The sequence below is a fragment of the Lynx rufus genome, unplaced genomic scaffold (genome assembly GCF_022079265.1).
Source record: "Lynx rufus isolate CCGP_SWC_20201006 ecotype Redwood Valley unplaced genomic scaffold, mLynRuf1.p SCAF_9, whole genome shotgun sequence".
NCBI lineage: Eukaryota > Metazoa > Chordata > Mammalia > Carnivora > Felidae > Lynx > Lynx rufus.
The window spans coordinates 46174628-46189123 of record NW_025814897.1 but is presented as its reverse complement, the minus strand read 5'-3'; positions in this window follow the sequence as shown (position 1 = coordinate 46189123).

Here is a 14496-nt window from a genome sequence, read left to right as displayed (position 1 = left end):
TTTCCTTCATGGCATTTGTAATAACCCACAATTATTTATTTGTTTCCTTATTTATCATCTGCCTCCCAGCTAGGCTGCGAACTCCATGAGGGCAGGGATCTTATTTTGCTTAGTTGTCCCTGGATTTCCAGCACCCAGAACAATGGCCAGAAAGCAGGTACTTGATCAACATCAACCATTTACGTGCTGGTCCCTTGGCTATGTCCTTTGAATGCATTACCTCATTTAATCATGTTAACAATCTTGTGAAACATGATTACTATTATCTTCATCTGATCAATGAGGAAACGGTGGTTGAGAAGAGTTACTTGCTCAGCCACAGAGCTCACACGGAGTCTCTTTGTCAGCTTAGTCTGCCATAACGAAATATCATAGACTGGGTGGCTTAAATAATGAAATTAATTTTCTCACAGTTCTGGAGGCTAAAAGTTCAAGATCAAAGCTCCAACTGGTTTCTGGTGAGTGCTCTCTTCCTGGCTTGCAGACAACCACATTCTCGTTATGTCTTCAAATGACTTTTCCTTCATGCTTCCACATGGAGAGAGAGTGTGAGCTCTCTAGCCTCTCTTCTTCTAAAGACACTAATCCTATTAGATGAGGGCCCCATACTTATGACCTCATTTAACCTCAAATATTTCCGTAGAGTCTCCATCTCCAAACATAGCCACACCGGAGGTTAGGGCTTCAACATAAGAATTTTGGGGGGACACAAACTTTCAGGCCCTAACACTGACAAAACCAGGATTCAAATCCAGACCTGTCCAATTCTGAAGCTCTTACTCTTAATTCCTGAATCACAGTGCCATGCTGTATCTGGGCCCCTAGCTCTGCCCTTGTACTGAATCTTTCCACGTCAGGCTTCATACGTTGCCAGGTGCTTGTGTGGCTCTCCTCCGGTGCACACTTGCCTTGCAGTTAGGAGCCAAGGATGCAAAGCCTGGCTTTTCACTACCTCTGTGACCTGAAGCCAATATCTTGACAATCCTGGACATGCCTCCATTTCCCCATCAGTGAAAAATGAACAGTAACAGAAGATACTTCTGCAAATTTCCTGCAAGTGGCGAGGAAGAAAAGAAAGCTGTCCTTATGTGAGTCCACTGAATGTTCTGGAGCAAACACTGCATGATTCCAATCTCTTGTTGTTATGAATATTTCCCTGAGTAACATTAACAGCTGCATGGATGGGGTGCAAGAAAGCTGCCTCCACCCCAGCGTGGTGACACAGCCTGTGGGAAGGGCACTTACATGGCTGTGACCCATATTTTCCCCTTCTTCCTCCTGTTGAATCATCAAGCTTTTGTTTGAATTAAGCATTTTTCTATTTGGCTGATTTGTTTAGAAGCTGGGAGGAATTGCCCCAAGGGGATCATTCCAGTAGGTGGCCTGATCCCACTGAGATGGGTGTCACCCTTCTGGACATTCTCAGGAATGTAATGAATCCACTCAAGATCAATGGACATCTGACGGTGGACTAAACAACAGTAATAATCACAACAACAACAATAACAGTTATGAGAACACTTAGCACCGACTGTATACCTGGCACTCTCATGAGCACTACATGACAGCAGTCCACTTACTCTCCACAGTAACCACACCTAGAAGTGAATGATGCCTCTAGGTAGGTAGTATAGTAATCATTCCCACAGTTAGTAAACAAATGGGCTAGGAGATAAACTGAGGGACCCTGGCTCTAGAGCCTGTGCTCTGAGCCATAACAACACAAGGCCTTTCCTGACACCTGGTGTTCCTCCCTACCTGTCTTATAGCCCTAAGTGCTGGAAGAGGGGGCCATCCCTGAGGACAGGGAAAGGACACGCCATCCGCTGTGGGAGGGGAGAGACGCAGGGTGTTGCATCTAGGATTAAAAGCAGAAGCCATAAGTCTGTGTGATCTGCAGTCACCACCTAGAAAGGTTATGGTTGGTAGCTCTCCCAGGGCTCCTAGATCACCCTGTTTTCCCTCTCTCAACACTAAGCAGCCTGCATCATGACCATTAGCTCACTATTTCCTCCTGGATGCAGTGAGTTTCTTCAGGACAGGGATGGCATCTAGGTCCAACAGGGTCCTTCAGCAGCAGGAGGGGGAGGACCTAGTCCATCACCCTGGGCCCTAACCCAGGGGAACAGGCATTTGCGAATGAGTGGATGAAAAGGCCAGGAAACATAATTCATTAGTGCTGGTATAATGGTCTTTGCACATTTGTGATTTCTTTATCTTTTGTTTGTTTCCTTTTAGCACAAAGGCCCTCAAACTTGAATCATTTGAGGAGTTTGCTAAGACTGCATGTTCTCAGGTCCCAAACCCCTGAGATTCTGATTCATTGGGTTTGGGTGTTGTTGTTGTTGTTTTTTTTTTTTTCAAACATTTTACTGGAATATAACGTGCAACCATAAAAGTAGTATATAAGTAAATATATAACTTGTTGAATTTTCACAATCTGAATATACCTATGCACCCAGCAACTAGATCAAGAAACAGAACGTTATTAGAACAGTTTTGAGAGTTTCTAACAAATAACTCTGATGATTCTCATGAAGGTCCCCTGAGCACTGAGAAACTATGTAGGAGTGATTAGCAGTAAAATGCACGAGCTCATGCCTACCTCTTTGAGGACAAGGACAAGAGAACTGGGAAGGGACCCCCAGGGACACAGTGGGATGCTTGGGGTGGGGGGTATAATAGGTCGACTGAGTCACCAACTGGCCTTCAAGATATAAGAGGAGCAGAGCTCATAAACTCCTAATACCTGAAAAAGGGCCCTGAACATTCAATGGGAGAAAAGTCCATGGATGCCAGGTGTAGGCCTTTAGGTTATGAAACTGCTAAAGCAAACAAGCTTTCAAGGCAAAGGCACAGGGGCCTCATGGACCTTCATCACCGAGCCAGCTGTTTCCAAAAGGATATGTGTCCCTTCTACAACTTGTATCTGAACCAGAGTGAAAAGAGGCCTTCATAAATTAATTCTCAATCTCAATCTCTCTCCCTCTCTCTCTTCCTCTCCCTCTGACACACACACACACACACACACACACACACACACACACGACTTGCTTTGCTTTGGAATGTTCTTTCCCATGCTCCAATTAAGGTCTTTCAGTATGGGTCAGACTTATTTTGATTCTTGAAATGCTTCTGTCTTTTTCCTCCTATTTTTCCTTTCTTCAAGATTTTTTGATTCCTGATATTTAGATCTAATGACAAAACTAGAAGCTGTGAACCTGGCCATCCAAAAAGTAAAAATATTGAGCTGTGGGAAGAGAAAGCATTATCCTGATTAGCTCTTCATTGCCCATCTGCAGATTCACAGGGGTCTGAAGTCAGCCTGAGCATTACAAAGGGGGGTCAGAAGTTTCTCTCCTGCATCCAACATCCTCCAGAGCCTCCCCTATTAACAAGTACAGATTTAAATGGAGGAATGGGGGCATCATTTTGGCATTGGACCTTAAACAGTTTCTCTGGCTTTCTATTGTTAAATCACTAACAATTTCTCTCACTTTAAGATGATTGAAGTGCTGTATATTCAACACAGGGTTGGATGTTTCCTCTGTTTACTGACAGTGGCTCCTGAATTCTTTTCCCAGAATTTGTTTTCTGTGGGAAAAGAGTTTGAGGCATTTCAAATAACTCTGGAAAGAAGTTGCCCAGGCCTTGCAAGATTCAAGATGATTAAGATGAGTAAGTTCCCTGCATAATTCCTTGTCTTCCAGCCAATCAATAACCAAAATGACAGTCCCATCCTGTGATCCTATGGAAAGCTCGACCAGAGCCCATTCCCAGAAAAGTCACGCAGAGGGCACCCTTCACAGCCTACTATCCATTCATCCAGTCACTCATTCATTCATTCATTTCTTCAACAGATTGTTACTGAGAATGTACTATGTGTCCAGCAACATGTAGGTACAGGTCGCCAATTGCAAGCTCCTTCTCTGGCTCCTCTTTCTATCTCTTGGTGGCAGCACTCAAATAAAAGAAGGGAATATAGATCACTAACATCATCTCTTTCCCTTCCAGCTGCCTCCAGTCTTCCCAGTCCCTAGTTGATAAGCCACATAATTGAGTAAAAAGTTATTCTCTCCTAACCAGGGTCTTCTCTCAGCACTGTTAACACCTGTGCTGCTTTCCGGACCATCCTTAATAGCCTAATGAGGGCCAGGAGGCTCCTGGGCTTTGCAAATCAAGCTGGTGTATTGCTGTGAGCCCACAGCCTTGCAGGGCTTGGTGGTGGTTACGGGAATGGCCTGCTTCCGCCAGACCAGTGCACTGGTCAGCTTTGCGGAATCAGAACTCAAGTGTTCCGGGGTTCTGGCTGGCTTAGTCAGTTAAGCGTCCAATCAGGTCATGATCTCGCGGTTCATGGGTTCGAGCTCCGCGTCGGGGCCTCTGTGCTGACAGCTCGGAGCCTGGAGCCTGCTTCAGATTGTGTGTCTCCCTCTCTCTCTGCGCCTCCCCCAACCCCCCTCTCTCAAAGATAAATAAACATTAAAAAAAAAAATCAAGTGTTTCGCCAGGATTGTCTTTTCTCATTTTCAAACTTCTGATCTCATTCCAAATGACATGTAACAGCAATTTGCACGAGCAGGATGATGATCATTCTGGAAAGCTGAAAGAGCAGCTTTGTCACATGTTTAAAAATGTGCAGTGTGTGTGTGTTTCTAATAAGTTGATTCAGGCTGCCTTTAACACTTTTCAAATTGACGTTTTCTACCTCATAAAAACAGACCCCAAATTTAAAAGTCCTGTAATGGGGGGCGCCTGGGTGGCGCAGTCGGTTAGGCGTCCGACTTCAGCCAGGTCACGATCTCGCGGTCTGTGAGTTCGAGCCCCGCGTCAGGCTCTGGGCTGATGGCTCAGAGCCTGGAGCCTGTTTCCGATTCTGTGTCTCCCTCTCTCTCTGCCCCTCCCCCGTTCATGCTCTGTCTCTCTCTGTCCCAAAAATAAATAAAAAAAAAAACGTTGAAAAAAAAAAATAAAAGTCCTGTAATGGGATTTATCATTTTCTCAATGCAGCTCAGGTGTATGTACCTGACTTTCAAGCAAATCCGCTATGTGAAAACGCAAATCCACCCACCAAGGAGGGGGAAGGGATTCACTTTACAGACTGATGGGGATTCACTTCACAGAACAATCCTTTTCTTTACCAAAGGGATGTCCATTGGGGTTTCTAAAAGGGGTATGCTTTCCTAGTGTACTTAAACACTTGGTAAAATTTTGATTCAAAAACACTGCTTAGACGTCATACCTACCACGTAGAGAAGACTGCTCAGTTCAAGCAGATGCCCCCATGTTATTTTTAGAGCCATTACCCCATTTCAAATGGAATACAAATGACTTGTCAACATCTGGCTGGCATTCAGTGCCTTGCCTAGACGGTTCTGAAGCAAAGCTTATACTTGCTTCAAGGCTTAGGTCAATAGTTTGTCTTTTGCCCAGCCCTCTCAGACAACTCTCCCCGCTTTCCCATACTTGAAATCCCTCTGGCACATTTGTAACTGCACAATTTGAATATTGCCCTAGAAATTGTCTTGGTTTTATTCACATTTTATGAGCCAGGTTCTCAAGAAACTTGCCTACAAAAATTGTTGCAATGGATGAAATGGAATGAGGAGCCATTACTGTTCTCAATTAGTATCTTTTTGTTAGCAAGAATTCATCATGTGAGATCTGATTTTGGTCATGGAGCAATGTCTTATAGTGGTCTACAATTAGGCTGTCTTTGTGAACAAATTATTAGGACACTAATAGAAAATAAATGACCAGATATGGGTCTAAGCCAATCACAAAAAATCTCTCAGAGCAGAGGGATTGCTTCAGGAATGTGCAATGGAAAGCAGGTCTCAGGGCGTTTTCTGGACCCGATGAGGAAGACAATCTCTCTCTTCTACCACATTTAACCATCAGAAAATAAAAATTAGTAGCTTCTGGAGATTGCTGTAAGGTGAAATCAGCACTGAATCAGCACTGATGATGTCATTTGAGCCCTGGGATCCAACAGTTCCTGAGGCGACATCTTTTTTCAGTACTTTTCAGTTAAGTGAATAGGTAAATTGCCTTTATTTAGGCAAGTTTAGGCTATTTGTTATTTGTAAATGAAAGACTGCCAACTCTCCCCTTCCCAACTGGTCTTTGTATCAATTACCAAGAACTATGGTTTCTCCATCCAAAATGTCTTCTATTCATTTGCTTACCCCCATCCAAGTGCTCATAATCTGGTTCAGGTTCTCATGACCTTTTACTTGGACACGGAGACTCTTAGTTTGTCCCTCAGCTTCTACTTTTTCTCCTTGTATCTTCCTATAAGCTGCCTAGTTAATCCTCAACAAGCACAGTTATAATGAAGATACTCCACTGCCCCAAAACTTTCACTGACCCTCCACTGCCTACTGAATTAAAAAAAAACCCTACAGTCTTGGGGTGCCTGGGTGGCTCAGTCTGTTGGGCATCCATCTTTGGCTCAGGTCACGATCTCACAGTTTGTGGCTTCGAGCCCCACATTGGGCTCTGTGCTGACAGCCTGGAGCCTGCTTTGGATTCTCTCTCTCTCTCTGCCCCTCCCCAACTCACACTCTGTCTCTCTCTCTCTTAAAAATAAATAAACATGAAAAAAATGAATAAATAAATAAACCTACAGTCTTATCCCCATGTGTGTCTCTTTTGCTACTCAGCAGAACACGTCACCTCTGATATTTCTGACCACCAAATGTTGGGGAGGGGAGGGGTGGGGTTTCCGCACACCAAGCAGTTTTCCATGACACCAGATGGGTGTCCTACAATTTAATTCAATTCTGACACTATCTTCCTGGAAACAGTGTCAGATCCCACAGGTGAAGGTCTCAGTCCTACAAAACTGCCACCCTCATTTTGATGCCTACTGCCAGTAGGAGGTCCCCCAAGATTTCCTCAACCCCTTTCTCAAGTTTGATTAATTTGCTGGACAAGCTCACAGAACTCAGGGAGACATTTACTCTTACCAATGTATTAAAGAATATAATAAGGGATATAAGTGAATAGCCATACACATAGCAAGGTCTGGGAGGGTCCTTAGTGAAGTAGCTTCTGTCCTTGTGGAGTTGGGATGTATCATTCTCCAGGTATATGGATGTATTCATTAACCTGAAAGCTCTCTGAACACCATAATTTTGGGATTTTTTGGAGACTTCATCATGCAGGCAAGATCAATTATTAACTCTATTTCCAGCCCTTTTCCTTTCCTAAATGAATAGGGAGTGAAGCTAAAAAATCCCAAACTTATATTTAATTTTTTAAAAAATGTTTATTGTTTTTGAAAGAGAGAGAGAGAGAGGGAGAGAGAGCAGGGGAGGGGCAGAGAGGGAGGAAGACACAGAATCCAAAGCAGGCTCTAGGCTCTGAGCTGTCAGCACAGAGCCTGACGCTAGGCTCAAACTCACAACCAGCAATATCATGACCTGAGCCGAAGTTGGACACTTAACCAACTGAGCCACCCAGGCACCCCTAAAAATCCCAAACTTCTAATCATGCCTTGGTCTTTCTGGCAACCAGCCCTCATCCAGGAGCCATCCTGGAACCCACCCAGAGTCACCTCTTTAGACCAAGAGACACTCCTACTACTCAGGAAATTACAAGGGTTTTAGGACTCCTCTGTCAGGAACTGAGGTCAAAGACCAAACAGAACAAAAGATGCTCCCACTGCTCTTATTACTTAGGGAAGTACAAGCATTTTTAGGAGCTGTGTTCCAGGAACTGGAGGCAGAGGCCAATATATATATTTTCTGTTATCTCACACCTACTGAGTAAAGATCAGATTCTTCAGTCTGACATTCCAACCCCTCTATAATCCAGCTGCAATCGCTACCTTTCCAACTTTTATTTCTACTATAGTTCTATGCTATTTATACTCAAGAATTCTGCATTCTGGTTGGATATTCAAGTCCTTAGAGCAAGTTTAATGTAGAGCCAAGGTGAGCTCACTATTCCCATTTCTAAATCTTCCAACTCTGGTCAAATGACACCTTGTCCTAAGCCTTCCTAATGCCACATCTGGGAATTATGTCAATTCTCTGAACTCTTACAGCCCCTTATCTATTCAATCCTTAGGACTTTACCTCTCACTTCCTCTTATCTTTATACATTTTATTATAGCTGCTGGGGATATGTTCTGTCTAGTCTTCTCTCTAGAACTTTTCCATACTGGATAGCTACTCTCCTTCAGATAGGGTCTATTTGGGATTCACTTTTGTGTGCATCCCATCCCCTGCCCCCATGGTAACATTCCACTTACGTGTATTGTATTGGTATAAATAAAGGAATGAGAAAGGCTGTTTAATAGATTCTTAGGAAACTTGCTTTTAATGAATAGAAAAAAATAACTTATAAATAACCTGTCCATATATAAACAAATTCTAGCGGCACCTGGGTGGCTCAGTCAGTTGAGTGTCTGACCTTGGCTCAGGTCATGATCTCGCAGTTCGTGGGTTTGAGACCCATGTTGGGCTCTGTGCTGACAGCTCAGAGCCTGAAGCCTGCCTCAGATTCTGTGTCTCCCTCATTCTCTGCCCTTCCCACACTTACACTCTGTCTCTCAAAAATAAATAAAAATGTTAAAAAACAACAATAAATTCTATCAGAGTTCATGAGGGTGCTTGACATTTGTTTTTCTTAAATACTAAATTTCACACTTTCCCTGTTTTTGCGCTATTAATTTTCCAGTACAAAATTAAAATTTAGTTAAGTCTTTAGCAAAGCCTTAAAAATTCTAAATTATTATCTTGATGATGATCAAGCCCCACATATGAGGGTAATTGAAAAAGTGTCTTCTGGCCAACAGTTCTCTTTGAATAGTGTTAATGGACACAATAGTATGCCTCTAAGTTGTGTGTTGTAGTTTACAAAATGCTTCTATGGACATTATTCCATTCCTGTTTCACAGCCTCTGAGATTAGTAGGATGAGAATCATCAGCTCTGTTTCCCCAACAAGGAAAATATAAGGTCTAATGCTATAACTAAGTAAATGGTAGAACCAGGACTAAAACCCAGGATCCCTGAGCCCTAGTCTAGAGCTCTTGCAATTATTCCATGTTGATTCCCTCAAACTAACTAAGGCAACTCATTCCCTTGAGAGTGGTTGATTTAAGAAAGGGCTTATGACCATTGATTCTGACCATTACCATATGAAAAGAGGCCTAGGGAGTGGCATACATTTCTCGCTCCCAAAAAGGAGACATAGGAACAGAAGCCACCCTTTTTTTGCTCTTCTGAATGTAATTCTATATGACATCTGCTTGTTATTTCTCCCTCCATCTTGTCACAATCCTGTAGGCAGAGAAAATGCAGAAGAGGGTAAGCTAAGAGAAAGAGTGTTGGTCACCAGGAGCCACCTTGCATTGAACTTCTTGCTACGTGAGGTGATTGATCTCCTTATTGGTCAAGCCAGTGTAAGTCAGTTTTCTGTTACTTGTATCTGAAATCATCCCCACAGAAGCAATATGGGAGATGATATATGGATTTGAGGTAGAGAGTCCTGGGTTTGAATTACCTCCCCCACACTTCAAACTAGGAATGTCACTTAACTATCTGTAACTTGAGGGTTATTTGGTCCAATGCTGTAAGAGGTAGGAAGTGTCTGGCACATGGTAGATAATTCATAGCCATTATCGTTGAGATAAACTCTGACCATACCAATGTCATAAGTACTTATACAAAAAAAAAATTGTTCAAACCCTAATTTTACACAGAACAATTTTAGTGGCTCCCTCATCCTTTCTCTGCCGGCCAGACAGACATTAGGGTAATCACAAAGGTTGATTCCTATCAAGCTTAGATCAAGAAAGCCCAACCTCTGAGTGAACTTCATTTCCCCGGAGCTTTGAGATCATTGGGCAGGGGATGAAAGCGTTGATAATAAAATCGTGATTGGAGCTAGTTTGGGGTGCTTCTACCAAGATTGGAATTTGCCTTGAAGTCAGCAATCAACTCTTCAAAGAGTAGTCTAACAAATCAAAGACTTGTCATTTATTTGTTTTTAATTTTCCTTCAGAAAGGGTTTTACGGATTTAATAGTTCAATTTTATTGCACCCTTACAAAAAGAGAGGGAGAGACATCGCCATCTCTTGTCCTAAAAGGGAAGGTAGCTTGAGTAACCTCACATTACCAATATGCCATTTATACAACTGGGAGGTCACTGTAGTTTAGGACCGGGCTGGGCCTTCCTGTGTCTTCCCACATTCGAACTGAGTGCCTTTTTCATTTCAACACTAAAACAAAAACTATCATGTCACCTTGGAATGACTGGTGGCACACTGCCAGGAAGAACTAATTTTTATTGGCAGCATCATCCCCAAACTGCTCTGTCACCTGTGATCCCTCTATTTGATGGAGGACACCCACTGCTTACCTGGGCAGTAAGCTCTTGCTCTGGCATAATCAGCTGTCCAATTAGGGCTTCTGCCAGCCTCGAGTAAAGAGACAAAATATCTGTGTGCCCCAGGAAAAGCCAGAGGACCCCAGCAAGCTCAGGCCCACCAAGAGAGCATGAGGTTTAGGGGTGTTGTGACTTCAGAGCTGCTTACTAGTAAAATTGGCTCATGTCTTGATTTTTCAGGGATGGGGACGATAATGTGAACTCCTTACAGATGCCACAGGATCTACGGCTAAGTGTTCTTCTCACTAATTTTAGTCTGCCGGAAACCCGGATAAAAAGTCACTCCTCTTTGAAGGAAGTCCCTACCTGCAGCTGCTGGTGTCAGTACAGGACTCTCCTCCCAGCGTGACCTTCATTGCTCTGTCAGGGTGACAGGCTCTTCAAAGGCTCTCTCTGAAGAGCCTGTCACCCTCTGAACGTGCCCTTCCTCCAAGAACACAAGCTGCAGCAGAGGGCACCTGTGGGGCCACCAGCTCTGACATCCACTTGCCTTCATGTGGGTAAGTTTCCCACCCTGAACCCCACCCCCACCCCCCAGGCTTCTATGAAAGGGCTTTCCCTAGAATCAGCCTCCCTGGTTCAGGTGGAGAACTAGCCCTCCACATGGCATTCTGCAGGCTTTGAAGTGCAAAAAACAGTGGTGATTATTCTTGTTGTTTCTCTAATCTGTGTACCAAGGGCAGCGGGAGCCAGGTGATCCTAGGTTTGAAATAAAACAGGTTAGTGATCTGAAAGAACAGGAAGGAAATTGCTCTATAGACACAAACCCTCCTGCTTTACCCTCGGGCTGGCCCTCCTGATTGTGCTTTCAAAACATGAGAAATCGCTCATTCGCAGGCTTGGTGGTGGTGGTGAGCTGGTCCTGGTGAGCTGGCATGTTTTCAGTAACCCCTTTTGCACCGAGGGGCAGGAAAACCAGAGGCCAAAGACTGTGCCTAAGGAGTGCCAAACAATCTGCTGAAAACTAAAAATAAGTCTTAAATTTAGCTCTTTGTTGTCTGTTTTCAAGGTCAGATTGACTGAAGATGTCAGTGAAAACAGCTAAACTAGCTTCCCTTTTATCTCCATGCAAAAGGGCTCCCCATCACCTATAAAATACCATCTATTTGGGGCCTTGCTACAATAAGTGGGGTTTTGTGCTAAATGTGTGAAGGCTACAAATTAACCAACACATGATATCTTCCTCAATTAGCTTTTATACTATCCATAGAGTTCTTTGAGTAAATAATAATAATAATACTAAGTAGCTAATCTAACTGGAGAACCAGGCACCATACTATTTTGATGCATTTCCTAATTTAATCCTCACTATAACCCTGTGAGGAAAGGATTGTCACTGCCCTATTTTGCAAATGAGGAAACAGAGGCTTTCCCAGTGTGCTGGCTATTCTCTGCCCACCGCCACCCCACCCCACCCCCAGCAATTCTCCACCCTTCGCTGCCCTGCTCTGTGCCCATGAGGCTGAGCCTTGCTGACACCACAGCCCAGCTCTCCTGTCAGCTGTCTTTGGCAGGCTCCGGAGGTCAGAGAGCAGGAAGAGAAGAGGTCAGGGTGTTTCTTTCCCACTCCACCCTCCCCCTGTGCCAGATCTCTGGCAGTGGCTGCCACTTCCCTGGACCATGCAGCTCTGGCAAGAGGCCCCCTCCAAGGTGCTCACCTTTGGGGGCTCTGCTCCAGCCTTTCCTCCCTTCCACCTCCCATCTGAATAGCAGTGATGGCTTCTCCCTGTTGCTAGACCTTGGGTACCCTCTGGCCTTGTTTCTTCCCTCATCCCTTTTCTCACCTCCGCAAGTAACTACTTCATTAAGTCTCTCCACTTGAACCAATTAAGGGCAAATTGTGTTCCTGTCAAGACTCTGACTGATACATCCAGCAGAAGTGCAGACCAGAGATTCAAACCCAAAGTATTCCGTGGTTGGGGAGAGGAAAGGTAAACTGAGAATAAAAGAAATAAAATTAAAAGAGCCATAAGAAAGTTGTAGAAAGTGTTATGGAAAATCAAAAGCCAACAAAAACACTTTGGAGAGGAATGAGACATTGTGTTAGGACTTTAATACATGAGTAGAACTGAGACAAGGGGATATGAAGAAAAGAGTTTCAAATACAAACAAAAGCATTGACGCAAAAAAGCACAAACCGCATTTTGGGAACAGAAGTGGTTCAGTACCAGAAGTGGAATAAGCTTCCACAAGAAGTGGATGGTATTTCTCAAACTGCAGCCTATAGAATTCTACTGTTCAACGAATGTTCTACCATATTGAAGAGAAGAGTCCATAGTCAAATAAGACTGGATAACTTTGATATAAAGGAGCTTAACCAGGTTTCTCTACTCAGGGCTTCTCAGAGCATTTGAAAGACCAAGACATATATTCGATAACCTTTTTTTTTTTTTCATGGACAGTCTATTTTAACATCTTCCAGAAGTGAGAGATGACATAGAGTTTGGAAAACACATGTTGTCCAATACCCTGGCAGACCAAATCAGAATGCTAGCACCCAGAATTCAGAGCATATTCCAAGGGGTTCTGTAGAAAGTCAGTGGGAATGTTACAAGTCATGAGCAAATGATACCTACAACACCATCATGTAGCCATAGTATAAGTGGTGAAATGTAACAAGCAGGCCAAGTGGAAATTGAATTTGTTACCTTGACATGACTTGTAAGGTAAAACTGGTGAAAGGGCATCAAACAGAAATTTGGATTTATATCCTAGGAAACATTGGAGCTCCCACGGTAAAATCTTATACACAATGAGTCCTGCTCCTAGTGACTGGCAAGCCAAATGATTTCTGACCTGATATTTTAAGCAAATTAGAATTTCACTTATTAACTTATTCAATCATTTATTAATAAAAATCAATTGAGCTTACTATGAGCCATGTTCTCTGCTAGATTATAAAGGAAAACCATAAAGACAAGAAAGAAAAACAAGACAGAGTGTCTGCTGATAAGGAGTTCAGGACCACTTGAAGTTGAACATGAAAATATATATAGTTGACCCTCAACAATGCCAGGGTTATGGGGTGTTGTATTACAGTACTGTACTGTATTTACTGAAACAAAAAATCTACACATAAGTGAACCCATAGGGCTCAAACCAGTGTTGTTTAAAGGTCAGCTGTAGGGGGGCCTGGGTGGCTTGGTCAGTTAAGCAGTTGGTTAAGCATCTGACTTCAGCTCAGGTCGTGATCTTGCAGCTCTTGAGTTCGAGCCCCGCGTTGGGCTCTCTGCTGTCAGCTCAGAGCCTGGAGCCTACTTAGGATTCTGTGTCTCCCTCTCTCTCTCCCCCTCCCCTTCTTGCACTCTGTCTCTCTCTCAAAAATAAACATTAAAATTTTTTTTAAAAATAAAATAAAATAAAGGTCAGTCGTAGTTAACAATTTTAGGCATAATGTCAATACAATTCTCTGAAAGCATAGAAGATGAATTTACATATACAGCAATGAAGGGGTTAGAAGACTTCAGAGAAGGGTTGATATTTGAGCTTGAAGTACAAGTAAAATTTGCCAGAGGAAAAAGGAGACAACTCTTGAAAGACACTGAATTTCAACATCCAGACCCCAGGGCGCCCGGGTGGCTCGGTTGGTTAAGCATCTGACTCTTGATTTCTTGATCGGTCATGATCTTGGGGTTGTGGGATTGAGCCACATGTTGGGCTCCATGCTGACAGCATGGAACCTGCTTAGGATTCTCTCTCTGCCCCTTTATGTGCTCTCTCTTAAAAAAAAAATCCAGACCCCATATTTAACCGCATAAAACCTTGCTCCTTATAAGACAGAAAAGAGAAAATCCAGTATTTATGGATTGACAGAAACATAAAAACAAAGGAATTTCCCCAAAATACCCTTGAAAGTTATAGACATTCGGGAGAAAATTTTATAAAACGACTGTAAAGAGAATGACAAAAGATTATTAATGTCTATTTCAAGGCCAACAGCTCTGTTGCTTCTCCTTGAATTAAAGGAAGAAAAAACCCTTATTTTCCTTTTTGTTCTTGTTCATGAAGTCCAGTGTGCAAGTTAGAGCACTGCAGAGAAGCTCAGTGCTGGCCTCTGGAGACTTTTTGAATCTGACCAGAGAAAATGAGAAACAC